General features: G+C 36.5%; 1 pseudogene; it reads left to right on the top strand.

Moving 5' to 3' along the window:
* Window positions 1-458: 458 nt before the first annotated feature.
* On the top strand, window positions 459-16,952 carry LOC116476613 (transmembrane protease serine 11C-like; annotated as a pseudogene).
* The last annotated feature ends 7,232 nt before the right edge of the window (window positions 16,953-24,184 follow it).

The following is a 24,184-nucleotide window of genomic DNA, read 5'->3' as shown; positions in this document are numbered from 1 at the left end:
TATCTTCAGAGTCAAAATGGTAAACATCGAAGATATGTACTGTGAAAGACTAACCTACATGACTTTAAGAAATAACAAATGATATATAATGTGTACCCACAGAGATAAATTTCAGTCTATTTAGTAACATAAAGAAAAGCATTTTTTTGAGCCCAAATATGCAGCCAGGAGGACTAATCAAAACCTGCAGTGAGGCCAGGTATGGTGGTTCATGCCTATAATCCCAGCACTGTGGGAGGCCAAGACAGGAAGATCTCTTGAAGCCAGGAGTTCAAGACCAGCCAGGGCATCATAGCGAAACCCCATCTCTACAAAAACAAACAAACAAACAACCTGCAGTAAGTAAAGAATTCAAATTTTGTTCAACCACAATCCAGGTCTATGCTCTGCTCATTTATTTTTAATGTAGACCAGTCCTATTAGAGCTTTTTTGGAAAAAGTATTATAAATAAACTGCCATGGTGGAAGATGTTTTCTGTGTCATAAAACAATTTACAGTTGTTACCTTGTTCGGTAAGTCCATGTACGTAAGTTTCAACATTTTCAGAAATCTACCACATGAACATTTTTAATATCGCCTAAAGCACATTCCATAAGAGAATACAGCTCAATTCTTCTAAATTTGTATTGGTAGGCTCAAAGCAAAACTATCTAAAAAATAAAACTCATCCGCTAATTTAGCATTTGGACCCACGTAAAGTAATGAAGGTGAAGTCATTACTTCATCTAAGTAGAGTTAAAGCCTGTGGTCTAGATAGAATTTATAGTGTAATTTAATCTATAGCTCCTGGAAAATCTTTCCTTATACTTCAAAATTACACAGTTTAGATTTGATTATCCTTATCTGTTTCAGATTTCTTCTTTTAAGGTTAGAAATATTCACTGGAAATCAGGCTTTTTGATGAGCCCTCCTTCTTACCAGTGCATCCAAAGTTGCATTTTTCAGTTCCTAACCTTGGCAAATATGAACAGTGGTCATGGACCTGCTATACTGAAGATCCAAAAGGCCCATTTAGAAAGTGTCTAAGATTTTTTCTAATCTAATGTTCAACAGCCAGTGAATTTTGCCTATTTTACCCCTAAGAGAAATCTTGACTCCCTTCCGCCCTTCCAAAAGAATTTTTGTTATCAGCTATGCCAATTCCCCCTGTCACTCCTCTATGCTAAATGACTTTTCCTGGTGTTTTCAACTGTCTATGCATACTTCTTCCATATTATTGTGAGGCCAAAAGTATCTGAAACAGGTCTCAATTTAGAAAGGTTATTTTGCCAAGGTTAAACAGCTTCAGGAGGTCCTGATAACATGTGTTAAAGGTGGTCAGAGTAGTTTGCTTTTATACATTTTAGGAAGACATAACACATCAATCAGTACATGTAAGAGTTACATTGGTTTGATCAGGAAAGGCAGAACTGGAAGCAGGGCTTCCAGGTCACAAGCAGATTTAAAATTTTTCTGATTGGCAATTGGTTTAAAGAGTTATTATCAATAGAAAGGAATATCTGGGTTACGATAAGGGGAAACGAAGGTGTTATCATGCAGATGAGGCCTCCGAACAGCAGACTTCAGAGAGAAAAGATTGCTTCTTATTAGACTTAAGGTCTGTGTTGATCCTAATGCTGGTTGGCTTTTCTGGAATTCCAAAAGGAAGGAGGGTACAATGAGACACATCTGACCCCCACTTCCAATCATGGCCTTGAACTAGTTTTTCAGGTTAATTTTCGAATGATCTTGCTGAGAGGACGGGTCCATTCAGATGGTTAGGGGGATTTAGAATTTTATTTTTGGTTTACAGCACTTTTACACTGATTTTAACTTATACACATTTTTTTAAAATCTCTTCCATTATGGTTGAACTAGTTTACAGTCCCACCAACAGTGTAAAAGTGTTCCTATTTCTCCACATCCACTCCAGCACCTGTTGTTTCCTGATTTTTTAATGATGGCCATCGGAAGTCAGTGTGGCGATTCCTCAGGGATCTAGAACTAGAAATACCATTTGACCCAGCCATCCCATTACTGGGTATATACCCAAAGGACTATAAATCATGCTGCTATAAAGACACATACACACGTATGTTTATTGCAGCACTATTCACAATAGCAAAGAGTTGGAACCAACCCAAATGTCCAACAACGATAGACTGGATTAAGAAAATGTGGCACATATACACCATGGAATATTATGCAGCCATAAAAAATGATGAGTTCGTGTCCTTTGTAGGGACATGGATGAAACTGGAAAACATCATTCTCAGTAAACTATCACAAGGACAAAAAACCAAACACCGCATGTTCTCACTCATAGGTGGGAATTGAACAATGAGAACTCATGGACACAGGAAGGGGAACATCACACTCTGGGGACTGTTGTGGGGTGGGGGGAGGGGGGAGGGACAGCATTAGGAGATATACCTAATGCTAAATGACAAGTTAATGGGTACAGGAAATCAACATGGCACATGGATACATATGTAACAAACCTGCACATTGTGCACATGTACCCTAAAACCTAAATTATAATAATAAAAAAAAAAATCTCTTCCATTAGACTCCAAGTTCAGTGAGGGCTGGGTCCACCAATGGTCCATGAAGAACATCTATTTTTTGATTCTTGCCCCACAGGAGAAGACCAATGCACATTTGCTGAGCTGTTTTTCAAAACTGCTTTGTCTTATTATCCTTTGATGGAATTTCCTCTTGGTAGGCATGTGCCATTGTTTTTTGTCACTTCCTTTATATAGGACATTGTAAACAGAGTATCTTAGGTTACAATGTTGACTCCTTAACTCAGAGGTAAATCTACCGGAATATCCAGACTCAGGGTGTGCCAAGGGGCTTAAAAGGAAGGAAACAAAAACAGCCATAGCAGCGACTTTGCCAAAAGGGGTGATGGCTTAAGTCACTTCCCCAGTCATTACAACCTGTCTTCCACCTACCCAAGGGGTCTGGGATAATACAACTATTAAAAGTAAATTATGGCCGGGCACGGTGGCTCACGCCTGTAATCCCAGCACTTTGGGAGGCCAAGGTGGGTGGATCACGAAGTCAGGAGTTCGAGCCCAGCCTGGCCAACATGGTGAAACGCCATGTCTACTAAAAATGCAAAAAGTAGCCAAACGTGGTGGCACGCGCCTGTAATCCCAGCTACTCAGGAGACTGAGGCAGGAGAATCACTTGAACCCAGGAGGCAGAGGTTGCAGTGAGCAGAGATTGCACCATTGCACTCCAGCCTGGGTGACAGAGCGAGTCTCCATCTCAAAAAGAAAAAAAAAAAAAGTAAATTATAAGTCATTTCTTCTCTTTAGCAAGACATACATCAACAAAGAAAATCTCAAAGTAAGAAGAAACTTCCATAAACATTATAGGGTTTCTAAATAATTAGTTCCAAAGCTATAGGAATTAACATTTTTTTCCAGTCTAGATAAAAGTTTAATTATTCCTAAATAATCTTAATATGGTTTGATATATTTGCCAAGCCACAAAACTAAAAACTGAGCCCTAGAAGTATCATGTCAAATAAAAAACAGCCTTTGGAAGGCACCTGTGAAAGATTAGATGAAAAAATGCCAGCTTTCAATTTAAGTAGGCGTGACTCATATCAACTCACAACCCCGATGACTACTTAGCCCTCACTGCTAAATTACTTTGGCTTTTTTGTTCAGACAAGTCGACTTTCTGGTAAATGGTTCTTTTGTCTCCCTGATTTGTTGTGCAACCTAATAAGAGTGTGTTATTGTAATTGGCATGTAGAACTGAATGTTCTTTTCTTTCTTGGATTTATAGAAATCCAGAAACCTAATAAAAATGAACCTACAGTGACATAGTATTTAATTCATGCAAAAGCTGGTGACTTATTTTTGAAGAGGAACTCTTAAGTAGATATGGTAAGTAGGTTTATGGTCTTCTGGATTTGAAATTTGAAGCATCGCTCATTTGTTCACCCTCTCCTCGCACATTTATCACATGAAATGAACAGGGTTGCAATTCTGCAGATTCTACTCATACCTCATATGGGATTAGAACAGGTTTGAAATTCTGCAGAGATATGGGATCTAATAATTTGTCTATCAGGGATCTACTAAATTAAATTTAATTCAGTAATGAAGGAAACTTTAATATTGTCTACTAATCAATGGATAGACAAATTATTTCAGGAAATAGTTACTCCCGTAAATAATTCCATTCTGTAATATTCCCTGAAATAATTTGTCTATTCAGGGATTAGCAGACAATGTTAAAGTTTGCTTCATTACTGAATTAAATTTCTTTTGACCCAAAATGAATGGAAAATGGGATGGCATGCTTAACCAAATGTTTTGCATAACTGAAACTTAACACACAAAGAGTATTCATTTTTAAACAGTTAAAATATCGTAAAATACACTTGACACAATAAAACACATTAAATACAACAATGTATGTACTGTCTCCTCGTTATTAATGTTATGTGTGAAGATACATAATTATTCAAGTGTCTTAGCTTTGTTTCTCAAAAAGCAGATCTTGAAACAAAAGCTTGCATGCAGTAGTTGACTTGAAAGTGAGTTGGCCATCACTAGGGGCAACTCTAGCTCCACCCTCTGGGACCTAATTAGTTGTATTTCAGAACTGTACCCGCTATGACTAAAGAGGGAAGCTTTTGTCCATCAGCTCCCATTTTACATTGGTCACTGTCTATCCTGGCATTAACTCCTGTGTTTCCAAATTGTCCATCTGGGAGTGTCCAGCAGGTTTCTTCTGGCAGAAAGTGAGAAGTCTGGCCGGGCCCAGTGGCTCACGCCTGTAATCCCAGCACTATGGGAGGCCAAGGTGGGCAAATCACGAGGTCAGGAGATTGAGACCATCCTGGATAACACGGTGAAACCCCGTTTCTACTAAAAATACAAAAAAAAAAAAAAAATTAGCCGGGCGTGGTGGCGGGCACCTGTAGTCCCAGTTACTCAGGAGGCTGAGGCAGGAGAATGGCGTGAACCCAGAAGGTGGAGCTTGTAGCGAGCCGAGATTGCGCCACTGCACTCCAGCCTGGGTGACAGAGCGAGACTCCGTCTCAAAAAAAAAAAAAAAAACGAAAAGAAAGTGAGAAGGCTTAGGTGCTGACTTAGCAGGGCACCTATCAAGTTACCTTTGAGCAAAGCAGATCCAAATTTATGTGGTCACCACAACTGCAGTTGAAATAAGAGATAAGGGCCAGACGCGGTGGCTCATGCCTGTAATCCCAACATTTTGGGAGGCCGAGGCAGGAGGATCACCTGCGATCGGGAGTTCGAGATCAGCCTGACCAACATGGCGAAACCCTATCTCTACTAAAAATACAAAATTAGCTGGGCTTGGTGGTGCACACCTGTAATCCCAGCTACCCGGGAGGCAGAGGTTGCAGTGAGCCGAGATCACACCATTGCACTCCAGCCTGGGCAACAAGAGTGAAACTCCATCTCAAAAAATAAGTAAATAAATAAAGTACAATAAAAATAAAGAAATAAGAGATAAGTCAAAAAGAATTTAAAGTGGTCCATAAAAGGTGTCGAATACATTCAGTTTTCTGTGTTGTACATTCAGAATATGATAGAAGATCACAATTTTTCATATATTTTAGTACTTTCCAGGATCCAGACCTCTTTTTCAGATAACTTATAATGAAGAACTTGAGAGTCTCTTTAGAAACTGAAGAATGAATGCAAAGATGTTATTACTCTCTATACTAACTTATGAACATAGAAATTATAGTCAAGATTGAATAAGATGATTATGCCTACAGAATAATGTGTTTCCAAAAAGAAAACAATTAACATTAATATGAAAATAAAATGTGTTCATAAATGTAAATATTTTCACTTTCTTTTCCCTTGACTTTTAGACATTGCAATGCCGGCAGCCAAAAATCTTCTCAAGTTAGTTCATCAAGAATAAGTTGTTTTCAAGGGAAAATTAATTCTTCGGATGCCAAACCTCTCCTTGAGAGTCATTGTCATATCCATAAATGTGTAATAACAGAAAAGCTGCTTTTAGAAACTCTGCTTTAAGGCCAGAGTTGGCCTTAAATTGACTGATATCATTGATTAAAGTGAGGAATACATTATCACGTGCCATATGGCAGAGGGGTTATAGGGACAAGCAATGATAATTAAGAAATTAGAATCTAAAACCAGCTACATATGAATTTTGAGTCCCAGCTCTGTCATTTACTAACTGGATGAGTTTTTACAGTTATTTAAATTATCAATACCCCAGTTCCAAATTATTTTGAAGATAAAATACCACAAGTAAATTACTTATCAGAGTACATGGCTCATATTATGAACTCAGTAAATTTCATCTATTAGTATTTTCTATTTTGCTTATGAGAACTCCAGGCCTAGAAACTCACTGGAGAATTCTGATCCTAGAACCCATATTTGGTGTGCAAAGAGTAAGCTGCCTTACACACAAGCGGCTTCTTCCTGGCTGGCCAAGGCATTCTGCCTCCATTCTTCCACTACCTGCCTAGGAAATATGATCCCCTGGGTTGCAGGAACCTAGAGCAGGCTGTCAGAAGAGGCACTGCTCTTATCTGGGGACTGAGACTGACTGAGACAGCTGGATTAGAGGACTCACCCGCTGGAACCAGGTGACACTGACCCTGACTGCTCTTACTATCCCTCAGTCACAGTATAGCTATTTCTGAGAAACCTGGGCAAAACTTAAACAGAAACCTGTACTGGATTATTTTTCTCTCTTACAGTGTATGAGCGAACAATCCTCAATAAAATGTCTTAAAGTCAATTATTCTAATGAAAAACTTCAGTACCAATATGATCCAAATCCACAATTGAGATTTGTCAGGTTCATAGAAGATAGTCAAGACAGAAATAAAAGCAGTGGTAAGAGAGAGATCAGCTCTTTCCAGCTGGATGGAGCTGGAATACTAAACAACCATCCATACCAGTATTCTGAATTTCACTTGGCCTATTTAGCTTCTTTATACTTTAAATTTAAAAAGGAGGGGTAAAGAAAATCAAACAGCATTAAGAAATAGAGCCTTGATATGCAACATAAAGTGTATTAAAATGCAGTAGTAAACGAGTAGAAGTAGTTACAAGAGTTGGAAGGCTGTACAAAATCAGTTGATTTGCCTATGTTTCTGAAAGTATCAGCCAGCAATCTTCATTACAGTCCTTAAGTCCTTGAAATTTTTCATATGATCTCTTCTGACATAACAAAGCTGTAAGATGACAGGTAAGACTTCAGCAGAGGTAATAAGGTAGTAACTGCAGAGGTGGCAGCTGAAAGACTAACATGCAATTATATGATTAAATGAGAATTTAGAATGAAAGTTAATGCATGAAAACAAATTAGAGTTCTGAGTAAGAGGAGAAAGATGGAAGCAGAGTCACAGAGGCAAGGTTCTCCTCACCCACAGAGAATCATCTTTGTTTTTGTATTTTTCTGAAGGAAGCTGAGTAAAAGCCAACTTCTTTTAGGAGTTGTCCAGACAGAAGACAGGATAGGAAGAAACCATTAGACCTCTGGTTGTCCATGGTAAGGGACAAGCATTACATCATGGTTGTCTATGATAAAGGAGTGGGAAGAAAAGGAAAAGGGAGTTACATTCAATAAGTCAGTGTGAATGCTGGCTCATTTAGAAAAAGCAACCACAAAGGCCACAGTTTAGCCAAGTGATTTTTATGAAAAGGATGCCTTCACAACATGAAGTCTGGTTTGCAACAAGAGAATAACCTAGAATTAGAAGCAATATACAAACTCAAGGACTTCAGAGGACCAGCTGCCTTTTTTAAAGTTTACATGAAAAAATTTTTAATAAAAAATTGTAAAAATATACATGATTCTCCCTTATCTTCTATTACCCTTTCATCCTAGGAAAGAGTATCTCAGTGTACATCTAGACATATATAATTAACATCTATATGAAGCAATTGACCATTTAACCTTTCCAATTTATTTAAATATTCTCATTCTCAGTAACAAGTACTTTTACCTAACCCACGGTTTCTCAGCTTTAACACTATTGACATGTGGGGCCAGATAATTGTTTCAGAGGCTGTCCTGTGTATTACAAAATACTTAACACTATCCCTGGCCTTTACCCACGAGATACCAGTAGGCTTCTCACTCCACAATTGTGACAATCAAAAATGTCTCCAAGTGTTACCAGCAACCAATCTGTGTGGGTCTGCAGCAACCTCAATTCTTGCCTCCTCAGAAAAAAGAATCCAACTGAAGGGGCATAAGGCAGAATGAGAGACCAGAGCAAGTATTTTAGAGCTGAAGTGAAAGTTGACTTAAAAGTTTTAGAGCATGAACAAAAGGAAGTAAAGTACACTTGGAAGCGGGCTAAGCAAGTGACTTGAGAGATCAAGTGCACAGTTTGACATTTGACTTGGTATTTTACATATTGACATGCTTCCGGGATCTGCTTTACTTTCCCCTGATTCTTCCCTTGGGGTGAGCTGTCCACAGGTACAGTGGCCTGCCAGCACTTGGGACGGGCTGCACGCACAGTGTGTTGACAAAAGTTGTATGCATGCTCATTTGAGGCGTTTTTCTTTTACCAGTTGAGATTTCCTAAAGGAAGATCATATACCAGTTAAACTCCACCATTTTCCCTCTTAGTGCTCATGCTTGAGCCCAACTGCCCAACTCCTGAGATCTGATTGGGAAGCTGCTGATCACCCACATCAGGTGTCTTCTACCTGTTGGGTGACTGCCTTTCCCTGGCACTGGCTGTGACCAATTATTACTTTAGAGAGACAGTTTAACAACCACCTCACCATCACCTGATGGTCACCTGACATTCCTGGTTGCGGGGGTGCTCTCCTGCTCTGTTCATGTCTACCTAACTACCTGCTCTAACACAGGAATTGCCAAATACATCTCTCTTGGAGGGGTGGTGTACAAAATTGTCCTGATTGAAAGCCACTGCATTAATTTATGCCCACACATTGATTATGGCAGTATTTTCATTATACAAATTACACAAATTTGTACAAATGTTTTGCAATATACCCATTACAGAAAAGGGCTTTGTAATCAAGTATCATTTTTATTTCAAAATATCTTCCTGATATTTTCTTAAAGAAATACAAAAGCAAAACCTTAAAGAAATACAAAAGCAAAAGCTGTGTCATGGATAACACAATATGGACTTCATTTCTTTTTTCTTTTCTTTTTTTTTTGAGACAGAGTCTTGCTCTGTCGCCAAGCTGGAGTGCAGTGGTGCAATCTCAGCTCACCACAACCTCTGACTCCCTGGTTCAAGCGCTTCTCCCGAGTAGCTAGGATTATAGGCACACACCACCACACCCAGCTAATTTTTGTATTTTTAATAGAGACTGGGTTTCACCATGTTGACCAGGATGGTCTCGATCTCCTGACCTTGTGATCTGCCCGCGCTGGCCTCCCAAAATGCTGAGATTACACAGGCGTGAGCCACCACACCTGGCCCAATATGGACTTCATTTCTACATATATTTCTCAAGTTCCTTTTATGGGACGGATTCTCTGTGGTAGGTTCTACTATACCAATATACAAGCATAAGCAGAACTGTATTTTGAGCAGGTTGTGGACAATGCACAATAACTCCCTCTGGCAACAAAATAGCAGAGGGTCTGGATGCTGAGGAAGGAGAATGGCCCTGACGAGCTAGCCTTCCACAGAACAACGTCTACCGACACGGAGCCACGTGGCTTAGTAACAGCTGGCTTATCACTGCTGCTCACTGCTTCATAAAGCAAGGCCTCAAAGTCACTCAAGTCCTTAAAAGCCTACTGTCTTTCAATAATACACCCACACAACTACACATCCAACTGTCTAATACTGTGAGGTATGGCCTCAAAATTACTCAGTTAATTATCAACGTAATGACAGACATAGGCTGAAGCATGATTTGTCAAAAATGGCAGTATAGACAGTTTAGACTGTATAAGTAATTCTTTGTTAAAGTTGTCCTGTGCATTGAAGGATATTTAGTGGCATACCTGACTCCTAACATTAGTAACACCCCTCAGTATTGACAACCAAAATGTCTCCAGACATTGCTAAATGTGGGGGATGAAATTGTCCCCCGTCAAGAACCACTAGAGTCACTGTACTTCATCTTTATAAAGAAACTATAAATCCCCAATTGAACATGGATCTTATTTCTTTCTCATCATTATTGCATTTGGGTTAAATTATTTAGTCATAGGCTTTGAATTCATCCTATATCTTTCCATATTGGTACAGCCCTATTTGAAATGATGATATCTTTAAAGGGTATATTATTGCACCAATAGTTTGCCCTTTTTAACTAAGACATGTTTACCCTTTTGTTTGATGATACTTTTCATTAACTTCCACTGGTTTTATATAGCACTCATTGGGTCTTTTTTAAGCAAAAAATCTCTCCCAAACCTGCTCAGCAATTTCAAAATCATGCTTGCTTCTTATGTTGCTTTAGCAGAGAGTTTGAAAATGTTTCAGCAGCACTATTTTTCAGCACTTAATATAAAAATCCTGGATTAACAAATAATAAGTCAGAAATACATTTCTATTTATAGATTTTAATGGTCAAAAAGAGGATTTAGACTATTTCCATAATTTCCCTTAGTTCACTTTCCCATACCCTTGCCCACTTTTTATTTAATCTTATTATCCTATATTGTCATTATTTATTTTTCTAAATCCCCTTCAGTCTTTTCTGTACAGAATAAGAAATAAAATGTAGTTTTCATGGGTTATCTTCTAAACATGACATTTCATTATTCAAAATCTGCTGTTATCATTATTTTTATTTTTCTCTTACACACAACTTTATTTTTGTATGTTTATAAGCATCATGGGAACTCAAAACACACCTAATTGTTTTTAAAATTGTAAGACATTAATTCCTACAGTACAATATACAGGACTTTTAATTAATAAATCTATTTTTTAGGGTCCATGATCCTAAAGAATGGAATGTTATTTTAAGTAATCCACAAACACAGTGAAATATCAAGAATGTTATAATTCAAGAAAACTACCATTACTCTGCACATGACAATGACATTGCTGTTGTGCATCTGTCTTCACCGGTGTTATATACAAACAACATCCAAAAAGCATGTCTTCCAGATGTTAATTATATATTCCTATACAATTCAGAAGCAGTGGTCACTGGATGGGGAACATTTAAAGTCTGATGGTGTGTTCCTCACCTGACTCCATTATATGGCTTGAATTTTAGGAGTTAAAAAGAAAAGTACTAAGAATTATACCTAAACTGAAAAATACTTTATCTGGATCATTTTTAAGAGTACAATGTGGAATGGATTGAAAATTATCCTCAACAACATTCATGCAGAAACTATAACTTCATAGAGCTGTTTACTATAATTCCTCTTAAGATGGCAGTTTTTCAAAAAAACATTATTTGAATAAGTAATTCATTTCCTTCATTCATTTATTCATTTACTAATGAAAAATAATTACCACCTTTGTTCCAGGGATTGTTCTAGGTGGTTTGGATACATTAATGAATGAAATGGGCAGATATTCCTGCCTATTTTCTTAGTAAAAAAAAAAAAAAGGAAAAAGCTTTCATCCTTAACAAAGGAAAATGGACAATTTCAAGAAATGAAGGATGTAAGTATATTAAAGGAAATAAGTAAGTTATAGCAAATTTTATACGGTTAAGTGCCATAGAAAAAAATAGGGACTACAGGGGATTCAGCATTTTTAATGAGGTGACAAGGTGATACTTGAGCAAAGATTTAAATATATGCATCCCCATGACCCTAATAATGTGAACACTTAGTGGCTATTCACAGTTATAAATGCAGTTTGAAAGCAGAAAAATAAACCTAAAATTAATTTCAAAGTTCAGAATTACAGTAAAAATTTAGCTGAAAAATTTTTAAATAATCATAAAATGTATGCTCCTGCAATATGAGTTTTTCATTTTGTTTTCTTTGGTTGGTTGGTTGGTTGTTGTTGTTGTTTTTTTTTTTCTGAGACAGAGTCTCGCTCTGTTGCCCAGGCTGGAGTGCAATGGCGTGATCTCGGCTCACTGCAACCTCCGCCTCTCAGGTTCAAGCGATTCTCCTGCCTCAGCCTACCGAGTAGCTGGAACTACAGGCATGAACCACAACACTTGGCTAATTTTTGTGTTTTTAACAGAGACGGGGTTTCACCATGTTGGTCAGGCTGATCTCAAACTCCTGACCTCAGGTGATGTGCCCACCTCAGCCTCCCAAAGTGCTGGGATTACAGGCGTGAGCCACAGCACCTGATTCATTTTGTTTTCTAAGACAGTCTTTTCTGTACAGAATAAGAAATCAGATGTAGTTTCCATGAGTTATCTTCTAAAACATAGCTTACTGAGTTATTCAAAATATGCTCGTTATTTTTATTTTTTGCTTATATACAACATATTAATACATTAATAAACATATTATTACATATTAATACATGTAATACATATAAAATTTCAAAACAACTCAAAAGAAAAAATCTTATTACATATAGATGTATACACTAAATATTTCTAAAAATGGTCATTTTTCAGCAATAGCTTGGTATGTTTATAAACATTACTTGCTTTTTTGTCACTAAGAAAACAGCTAACAGCTTAATTATACTTTACACTGATTTGATTTAGAAATTGTACATAGTGTTAAAGTTAGATACTAATAGCCTAGCCAGAAAGATTAATAGTGACATCAACAAAAATTACATAATTTTCTTCCTTTAGGAACAACTCCGAATGTACTCCAAAAGGGATTAGTGAAGATTATAGATAATAGGACCTGCAACAATGGGGAGGCAGATAGCAGAGTCATCACATCTGGAATGTTGTGTGCCGGGTTCCTGCAGCCACGTGTGGATGCCTGCCAGGTAAGTCTGTTTATTCTAATTTCAAGAACTTTATTCTTGTAGTTTTAAATTTCCAAATAATCAGTTCAGTTTTCTCAAGGGATTGACAATTTTTAAAGGCTTACGTATGTTTCCTAGCCAAAGTATCTAATTAGAATTACAATGATATCAAATAGGTCTCATTAAAGTCCTAAAGTGCTAAATTACCTTGCTGTATAAAGCTGGGAGCAGCAGTGGGAAAGAGACTCAATTTAGAATAAGCAGTGAAGAGATGAGATGGTTCACTGGTGACTTTAGTGTGACTGTCATTTCACTGAGAAACACTCAACTGGGTCTAATAGCAAAACTAACAATCATGGAGCTTTCACAACGTGGTTCCAACATCCTAAATATTTTATTGATTTAACGACTCTTATATAGTATTCCCATGTGCCAAGCACTGCTTTAAGCTCTTTACAAATATCAATGTATTATAGTTACCTCAGTCCTCTGCAGTATATTTGTGCTATTGTAAGCCCTATTTCTAGATGAGGAAATTGAAACAAAAAGATCAAGTAATTTGTCTAAACTCACAGAGCTATTAAGCGGCAAAAGAACTGAGATTTAGACGCAGGAAATTGGACTCTAGGGCCCATGCTCTGAACTCTACACTAAGATGTTTTTCCTTATGCTTAATGTGCTTTTAACAACCGTTGCTGTTTATGAACAATAGTCCCAGAGCTAACAAAAGTTTCTAAGCAGGTAGAATCAGTGATAAATCCAAGAAAACCTTTATTTTATTCATGCAATCTTTCATGTAGTGATTATTTATTGACTACTACCTATGTGCCAGATACTGTGCTATGTGCAGGGAAGTTAATTAAAATGAACACAGCATATTCCTGTACTCTAGGAGCTAGCAGACACGCAAACAAGTATTTGCAATACATAATCATCATCTCTAACTACAAATTTCTAGCTTTCCAGCTGTCCCACTAAACCTATTCTTCAATATCATGAAGAGCTTAAAGCTCTGTTCCTCTTAATTTCTTCTCAGTGCGTCAACCCCCACCCTCATGACTCTCTCCTAACGTTAAACAGCCTAGGACCATTGTTTTATTATTTCAGCCACTCTATTGACAGCACTCTCCTTGACTTCCCCGACACCCATTCAAATAATCATCAACCACAGAGCAATCTATCAACTGTATTTGCTGTTATATGCAAGTTCTGAGAACAGCTAGAAGAAATCACGCCTTCTTGTAAACTGGAGTTACATAATTACATGTGGGTCCTTAACACCCTGCACAATTATTAATGCATTTTTATAATGCTACGCCGGACTTTCATTATATTCGTTACCTACGTATCTCACCATGTCCTTATCTTCTTTAGCATGTGATATTTCCTCCTACTAGCCAGAAAAACAATGGAAGCAATCATATGAGAAATCCTTTTATTTCCTTTCTCCTTGATACATTTATATTTGTACTCATTCTCACCCTCAGGGCTTGGGATAAACAAGTTTCTTTTACTATTCAAAACTAATCTCTTGCATGTGTTTTTCACTCAGTCTCCTTCCTACTACATAGGTATTTGAACTTTCTATTAATGTGAGTTTTCTTCTATATTTTCCAAACTGTCCCACCCTGATGGACCTCTTGGTACATTCTGCAAACGTTATTAAGTCTCTTCCATCAAGCCTCTTTGTAGGAACTCTTGGTTGCTCACACAACTCAATGCTAAAAAGAAAACACAAAATAGCCTAATTTTAAAATGAACAAATAAACTGAGTAGACATTTTCCCGAAGAGGACATGCAAATGGCTGACAGGTGCATGAAAAGATGGTCAATATCACTAAGCACTAGGAAAGCATAAATTAAAACCATAATAAGGTTATACCTTGCACATGTTAGGATGACTATTAACAAAAAGTTCTGATAAGAGTACACCACTGGTGGGAATGTAAATTGGTACAGCCATTAGGGAAAAAAGTATGAATTGTCTTCAAAAACACTAAAAATAGAATTATCATATTTTTATGGTATCCAGCAATCACACTTCCAAGTATTTATCCAAAAGAATTGTAAACAGGATTTTAAAGAAATATTTACACTCCTATGTTCATTCTAGCTTTATTCACAATAGCCAAGATATGGAAACCATCTAAGTGTCCATCTAGGAATGAGTAGATTAAAAATTGTGATACACACACACACACACACACACACACACACGAGCATTATTCAGCCGTATAAAAGAAAAAAAAATCCTGTCATTTTCAACAATGATAAACTTAGAGGACACTATACTAAGTAAAATAAGCCAGACACAGAAAGAAAATAATCCATACATTCACTTATACATAGAATCTAAAAAAAATCAAACTCATTGAAACATTGTGTAACAATAGTTGCCACGGATGGGGCGTTGGGGTGTGGCTGGGAAAATAAGGGGATGTTGATCAAGGAGTACAAACTTTCAGTTATAAGTTCTAGATATCTAATGTTCAGCATGGTGATTATCATTAATAATAATGTATGCTTAAAATTTTCTCAGAGAGATCTTGAGTGTTCTCACCAAAAAAAAGTAAATATGTGAGGTTATGAATAGGTTAATTAGCTTGATTGGGGGAATCATTTCACAATGAATATGTATATCAAAACATCACATTGTACACCTTAAATATATACAATGTTTATTTGTAGATCAGATCTCAATTTTTTAAAAGATGAAATACATTTATCTATCTGAGAAGAAGAAAAGTAGACACAGATGTGGACTGACTTAAGTGAGCTGAGAAGCCAAAAGACAAGACAAGGAATGAAGGGATTCTCACCTGTTACTCTCCACTTACTCACAGAATTTAAAAGTAATACACTAGATTCAGAATGAGGGAACGGGATTTTCAAAAACCGTGAAATCACAAGAGTTTGGAATGGCTGCCCTGAAAAATTAGAAAGGGAGCTGCTTAGTTACCCTAAGCAAACTAATACAGGAGCAGAAAACCAAGTAATGCATGTTCTCACTTATAAGTGGGAGCTGACATTGAGTGCATATGGACACAAAGAAGGGAACAACAGACACCAGAGCCTACTTGAGAGTGGAAGGTGGGAGGAAGGTAAGGACTGAAAAACTGCATGTCAGGTACTATACCTGGGTGATGAAAGAACCTAGACCCCAAACCCCCATGACAAGCAATTCACCTATATAACAAATGTGCATGTGTGCCCCTGAACCTAAAACCTAAAAGTTTTTAAAAAATACTTCATTGTTAAAAAAAAATGCTAACAGTCATCTGAAAAAAAAACAAAAAGAAAATAAAAGAAGCTGGCTAAAGACACATAAATATTGCTTAGAGGTGTTGGTTTGAGGATGTGAATTTGTAACATGGCTTCACAGTGTCTGCTTTGGCCCAGGCTATGATGGGGAGAAAGATGGGGAACTGAGAAGCTCCATAGTGGTATGGTGCATTATGAAACATAGCTGGCATAAAGAAAGAAGAGCAACAGGACATGAGCTAATACATTCATAGAGGAGTCCAAGGATTCACATTCTTAGTGAGACTGAAGAGCAGACACAAAGTAAAAGGTGGAATAAGTGGAACAAAAAAACTTAAGGGGTAGATGCACACAATCGTAATACTGAATAATGGTGTTTCAGAGGTGGAGCAGTTCCAGGTGATAACAAGGAGTGACATGGAAAGGTTCAATAAAATGATCAGAGTCAAGGAAGCCAAGAGACTGTGAGCTAAAGTATTACATGTATCACCAACAGATGTTGAAAATTATCCAGGATGATGGGAAGAATTACAGCACAGGGAAATCCAGATGCTGAGGTGTTCCATCATTCTGGGAAAATGGCCTAAAGATCAGTAGATGAAAATAATATGTGTGTGTGTGTGTGTGTGTGTGTGTATGTGTGTGTATATATATGTGTATATATATACACATATATATATGTATATGTATACACATATATATATATCCTTTTCCTCTCTAGGGTGACTCTGGTGGACCACTGGTTGGTACAGATTCTAAAGGCATCCTTGCTAAAGATTCCCTGCTGGTATTGAAAGCTGGAGAAATGAACATTCTCTTCCAAACAAGCCTAGTGTCTACACTCAAGTGACATACTATTGAGTCCACATACTATTGGATCCTATCCAAAACTGGTCTTTAGTGCAAAATTTCTCTGTAGATTAAAGCTCAAATGTTATATGCTTGTTACATGTTTGTAATTCCCAAACCATATTTAACTTAGATGTCACCTCTTCTTCTGCACATTTAATGTTGCATTTAAACACATACTATTTTAGAACTATGAAAACTTTCTGTTTATTATAATTTGACAAAAGTTTAATGAGACTAATGGACTAGGACATACAATTTTCCCTTTTACCTTTTCAGATCGATGGTAATTATATGAGTAAACACGGATTACAGTTTATTAAGGAAGTTTTCTGTACTAATTTGCAGATCCAGGACTCTTGGAGAATCATAGAGTAGCTATTAGCAACACACTCCCTTTTGAGTCATCCCCTGATGACAAGCACATGGATTCCACAGGATCAACATATTAGTAGGTTGTAGTCTAGTGAGTTGCAATAATATTGCCTATAAAAGTTACCTAGGAAAATGTATCTACCTGTTTTCTTTCTGGTTCTTGTGACAACACTAATCCCTTATCTATTTATGACTTCCTAACCTTGAGTGACACAAAACAACATGATAATCCCCTGAGGTACACTGAATAGGTCACAATGCTTGCTGATTTGTTCTCATTCTCCTTCAAGCATGAAAGTGAAGCCAGAAAGTTGTTCTCAAATACGCATACTTAATAGTAAAATAATCCTCAGACACATGGGCTACGTTTCAATAAGTGCCTTGAATAGACCATGCAAACACTACTGTACTGTATTTCTCCAAACTACTAAAGTTTCTCAATCATACAAGTTATCAACCAGAATAAATAATAGAAAGTTTTGCTTCCACTTCACTCACTTTATTCCCCATACAGAAATCCTAGCTGAAGGTACGGATGTTTATAAAGGCACTATTAGGCCAAATTAGCAAGTCAGTTGGCATTTACCTAAAAATGATCTCATCAGAGTGCTTTCCCAGATTGTAGTCCACTTCAGTCTCTTCAGTAGTTTATCCTCCTCTTCTTCATTGCTGACAATCCTACAGCTACCACCAATTGCCTTCGTTTTGTTGTAAATTTTTTCATAAACCCCCTCAAAATTGCATTTATAGCAGATAATATTTGCTGATTCCTTACTATGTGCCAGGCACACTTTACATGTATTATTACATTGAACTGTCCCCCCAGCACTGTGATGATGGTCACCTTGGGGAAACTGAGGTAGAGAAGTCAAGTAACTTGCCAAAAAACAGAATTTATAATGAACTGAACTGGGATTCAATATCAGGCAATTGGATTCCAGAGCTCACAGTTTTAGCATCTATACTATGTTATGCGACATGATTATAACCAAAGCTCTACCTTCCATAGTCTTCTAAAATGTAACATTTGTCATAAACTTTATGGATGACTCATTACAGTGGCTTCATTATTTAATTGCTTTTAAAATATTTGACATATCACCATACATTTATAAGATACTTTTTGATGTTTAACTTTTTACTTTTTGATGTTTTAGAAATTAAGCATAAACAAAATAAAGCTACAGGCATAATGTCCGGGATTCTTTGGTTGCAAGTGACAGAAACTCAATCAACACTAGCCTAAGTAAAAAGAAGACATTTATTGGCTAATCTAACTAAAAAATGTAGAGATCTACATCCTTTGACATAGCTGAGACTGGATCCAGGAGCTCAAACAGTGTCTCTCTCTTTCTCTCTAGTCACATCTTAACTCTCCTCTCTTTAGTCTTCATTCATAGGCAGACACTTCCCTATGAGGTGGTGAAGACATGTTCACTGATTCTAGACTTAGATTGTCGTTAGTGCTAAGCTACAAGTCTCAGACAAAAATACAGTAATCTTGTCCACTGTACAGTAAAAATAAAAATTAAAAAGTCCTGAGGATGCCTCTGATTACAAGTTTGGATCAGGATATCACTCCTGTGATGGACTTTTGATTGACATCTCTTTGGATAAGGGAGGGGCATTCCCAGAAAAATAAAATGCTTCTTTTTCCTGTAGGAATTGTCTGTGGTTTACATACACACAAAAAAATAGGTAAAGAGGAGTACTGGTAGCTTAAATCACTAGGCTATGTTGCTTTTTTTCCAAGATAACAGAATATGCATAGTATGCAAAATCTGTGACTTACAAGTTAAAAACATATGAAAATATAAAATCTTTGTTTGTTGTGACATTATATTATTTTGAATAACAGTGTATTGATTGCGAATGTAGCACATTTTGCATTGGGTAATAGGTAAGTATTATTTTTATCTAGCATACAAAATATTTTATTTTTAATTTAGAAAATAATTTAACACAAAGATATGTTAATACATTTTAAGAATGTGCCTCCAAATAAGTTGGCTTTAAGTTACCTGCATGATGACGTGCTGTATAATAATGGATTCCCTTTTTCTCTCTCCAAGCCAAGACAGTAACAACGGGGAGACACCATTATTACTATTAATAATGTCTCCCCACCTGGGCAACTGCATCATAACTCTTCATATTTCAGCATTTATGCTATAAAAAGTATCTGGCAAGAATTCATGATGAAAACACACACAAAATAATGAAATTGGATCCTGATCTTATGTCATATGCAAAAACTAACTCTTTGACTTAAATGTAAAGATTAAGACTTAAATGTAAAATCTGAAACTGTAAAACTCAGAAGAAAATGTAGGGGGAAAAGCTCCTTGACATTGGTTTTGGCGATGATTTTCTGGATATGATACCAAAAGCATAGGCAACAAAAGCAAAAACAAACAAACAAATGAAAACAAGTGGTACTGCATCAAACTGAAAAATTTCTGCACAGCAAAAGAAACAATGAACAAATGAAAAGACAACCTATGAAATGGGAGAAAATATCGCCAAACCATATACCTGCTAAGGGTATTATAATCATATATCCAAAATATATATATGGAACTCACACAATTTAATACCAAAAAACCCCAATAATCCAATTTAACAATGGGCAAGTGACCTGAATAGATGTTTTTCCAAAGAAGACATTGAAATAGCCGACAAGTACATGAAAAGATGCTCAACACCACTAATCACCAGAGGGTGCAAATTAAAACCACAATTAAATTACACCTCAATGAGCTAATACCTCACACCTGTTAGGATGGCTTTTCTCAAAAAGACAAGTATTGGTGAGTGTGTGGAGAAAAGGGAACCCTTGTACACTGTTGGTAGGAAGGTAAATTGGCACAGTCATTATGGAAAACAGTATGGAGAGTCCTCAAAAAATTTAAAAAAGACATACTATAAGATCTAGCAATCCTACTTCTGGGTATATATCCAAGGGAGTGAAATCAGTATCTCAATGAGATATCTCCATCCCAGTGTTGATTACAGCATTTATTCACAATAATTAAAACATGGAAACAACCTGAGTGTCCACTAACGGATGAATGAATTTTTTTAAATGTGATACACATACACACACACACACACACACACATACAGACGAAGCATTATTCAGCCATCGCAAAGAAGTAAATCCTACCATTTGTGACAACATAGGTAAACCTGGAGGGCATTATGCTAAGTAAAATAACCTAGACACAGAGTGACAAATACTTCATGATTGAAAAAAAGTCAACCTCATTCAAAAAATATAACAGGGATACCAGGGGCTGGGGTTTGGGGGAAATAGAGAGATGTTAGTCAAAGAGTACAGTTATAAGATGACTAGTTCTGGGGATCTAATGTACAGCATGGGTTGTGGTGAATGTGTTAATTAATTAATTAGATCGCAATCGTTACACAGTGTATAGGTATATCAAATCATCATGATGTAAACTTAGAATACATAAAATCTTTGTCAATTAAATATTTTAAAATTTAAAAACCTTGAAATAATAGTGAAAACTGAATATGCTGAATATAAATTATTACCAAGTTTATTAAATAGGTCCGTTAAATAGAATACAAATATCACTACACGTGCTGCATGTCGAAACAAAATAGACAATATACTTTCTCTATCAATACATCCTGACAATATGCTAGTAAAATTTTAATAAACTGAAGTTTCACTTCTCAGCTGGTTTCTTTTCGCCTTTTAAACCACATGCATTTGTGACTACTAACATGAACGATCTGGCATCTCTTTTGGCATCTTTGTGATTGTACTCAGGGGTGGCTTACAGACTCCCTCACCAGGTAATTCAACATCTAGTAAGAGATTTGCTACCTTTACTAACACTTTCACTTTGACCTCTGAGTTCTCTCCTTTTTACTTAGACTGCTGCTTTGGCTGCTTTTCAGGGTTCTTTTGCTGAGCAGACTGCCTTTGTTCATGCTGCTAGAAAATGCACTTAAGATCGCTCAGTCTTGTTGGCATATTTGTTTACTTCCTCTCAGAAGATCTCACAATTTAAGTGGAAGAAACTGGCTTCTTTAATAATTTTAACCAAAAAGAATTTTCAACAAGTAAACAATGCGAGACAAAAAAACCTTTCTAAAGAGTTTATTCTTTCTTTATTTTCAAGAATCCTCTTAAAAAAAAATCCATACTACATACATTTTCAAATGTCAGAAAAAGGATATCCTTATTATATTCCCCTTAACTCTTTGCTGTGTAGAGATTTTAATATAAATTCAAATTAATTATTTTTCTAAGACGAAAACTTCTTGCCTTCCCATATATTTTAAACCACATTTCTTAAAATTTGCTTATTAAAAAAACATAAAGTTCATGAGACTATGAGCTCTGTCTTATTCTATTTCTCATTGCCCAAAACTCGAATAAATATTTGTTAAACAAATGAAATTTGGAAATTATAGTTCTTATGACTCTTTTAAATAAGATATAACCAACAAATGAAAATAGATCATGTTAATGAGCAGAAAACTGTGCATAATAAAAGGGAATAATAGAAAATGACTTTTAAGCTAAAGAGAACTTGAAGATTGTGTTACAAATGTTACAGATAATAGCTGTGAGAGCTAGGAGACGAGGATTACACAAGAGAACTGGGATCTCCTAATTCCCGATATAGTGTTCTTTCTTCTATACTATGTTCATTATGAAAATATAGTTTAAATTCCATTACAGGAAAAGCTGTTTCCCTCGGACATTGATTTCTCAGTGTTCTTTGAATAGATTATACTGGTTGTAATGGACATTGGTGGTGTCCCACCAGGGGCCCTTTCTCAGACATCAAGACTCTTCCATCAGCTGTTGAGAGTACTGGCTGCCATGAGCTCATAGCTACCCTCTTCTGAGAAATGCCATCAGTTTATGGGAGCCACCACCCAAAAACACCTGAGAAGTTATACTTCTCCCCACATAAACGATAGGCCCCAGCCAGATGGTAACTGATAAAGGAGTGCCAAAGCTCAGCCTCCTTTCCTAATGGTGGGGCAAGTCTGTGGTTCCATTTAGACCCAGTGTCTCATGTGGGATCAGGCTAAGGAAGGTTAGACTTCAGCTGAACACACATTTGCTTCGATTCTTCCTCTGCCCTGTCTTGCTTTCCTCACTCTCTTAGAGGTTTCACCTTAAAGCACACTCTCAAGTTGCTCGCACAAGAATCCCCATCTCCAGCTCTGCTCTACGAAATTCAACTTAATACATTAGTTGATTTAGTTTTCCACTGACTTGAACTGTTAAGGGAAACATTTTTCTTGTACTTTCCCTAAAATACATGTGTGTATTTTTCTAATTCAATAAATCCAATACAGTAAACCCAAGTGAATCATTATTGTTCCAGAATATCTTGTCTAAAGTTCATCTTTCCAAACAGGAAGTTTCCTTGTATTGTATGGTAAAGTTAAATGCAGGTGGTTTAAGCATCTAAACAAAAACAAAAAGCATTTTAAAAAAAACTATACTAAGTTTAGGACATATTCTTACATTTGACAAAACACTTGTTACACTTTTTTTTTTCCTTTTTCTTTGTCTGTTTCTCACAGGAGTGGAATGCAAGTGAATTTTCAGGTAACTAACCATAACCCTGGTTAGTAGAACGCCAGTTAATCAAGTTTAACTATTCAAAGACTCTTGCTTTAAAAGGTTTTTCTTTGTTTTTATGGATGTTTGTAAAGAAAAAATTCTATACAAGTAATACTATATCATAGATATATACCCCTATCTATGAAATTACACCTTAAAACAAAGGCCTTGTATGTGTGGTATCTGCATCATAGATAAAGAGAAATAAGCAGAAGAAAGGGGTTTTTATTCTTCCCGTTCCTGTTATCATTTCTACCTTTGAAAAATAACGCTAATAAATTTCCAAATTATACATCCTAGCAAATCAATTAGTGGAAAAATTTCAGATAAAAGTAACTATAAAGGAAGTGAGTGATTTACCTGAATAAAAGTACCTTTCAAAGATTTTATTAAATAACTACAGCAGCTCTAGGCTTCAACAGTGTTTGTTTTGTGAGACAGGATCTCGCTCTGTCTCAGACTGGAGTGGCTCAATCTCAGCTCACTGCAACATTCGCCTCCCGGGTTCAAGGGATTCTCCCACCTTAGCCTCCAGAGTACCTGGGACTACAGGTGGGTGCCACCATGCTTGACTAATTTTTTAAAAAATTTTTTGTAGAGATAGGCTCTCCCTATATTGCCCAAGCTTCATCTTTGTTTTAATCTTGTTTCTTAAATATTTTAAAAATACAATATTTATTTGGGTAAAATTCAATTTTTAAAAAACTATTTTATTTTAAAAGTCCTAAAATAAGAAAAGAAGAAATAATAATAAAATAAAAGTGAATATGTTATACAGAAATTAACAGGATGTCAATTTCTTTTTTTTTTTTTTTTTTTTTAAATTATATTATACTTCAGGGTTTTAGGGTACATGTGCACAATGTGCAGGTTTGTTACATATGTATCCATGTGCCATGTTGATTTCCTGCACCCATTAACTCGTCATTTAGCATTAGATGTATCTCCTAATGCTGTCCCTCCCCCATCCCCCCACCCCACAACAGTCCCCGGAGTGTGATGTTCCCCTTCCTGTGTCCATGAGTTCTCATTGTTCAATTCCCACCTATGAGTGAGAACATGCGGTGTTTGGTTTTTCGTCCTTGCGATAGTTTACTGAGAATGATGTTTTCCAGTTTCATCCATGTCCCTACAAAGGACACGAACTCATCATTTTTTATGGCTGCATAGTATTCCATGGTGTATATGTGCCACATTTTCTTAATCCAGTCTATCGTTGTTAGACATTTGGGTTGGTTCCAACTCTTTG

The sequence above is a fragment of the Hylobates moloch genome, unplaced genomic scaffold, assembly GCF_009828535.3.
Source record: "Hylobates moloch isolate HMO894 unplaced genomic scaffold, HMol_V3 SCAFFOLD_2, whole genome shotgun sequence".
Lineage (NCBI taxonomy): Eukaryota > Metazoa > Chordata > Mammalia > Primates > Hylobatidae > Hylobates > Hylobates moloch.
Note: the sequence above shows the minus strand (reverse complement) of the source record. Positions and strands in the feature narration are given on the sequence as shown.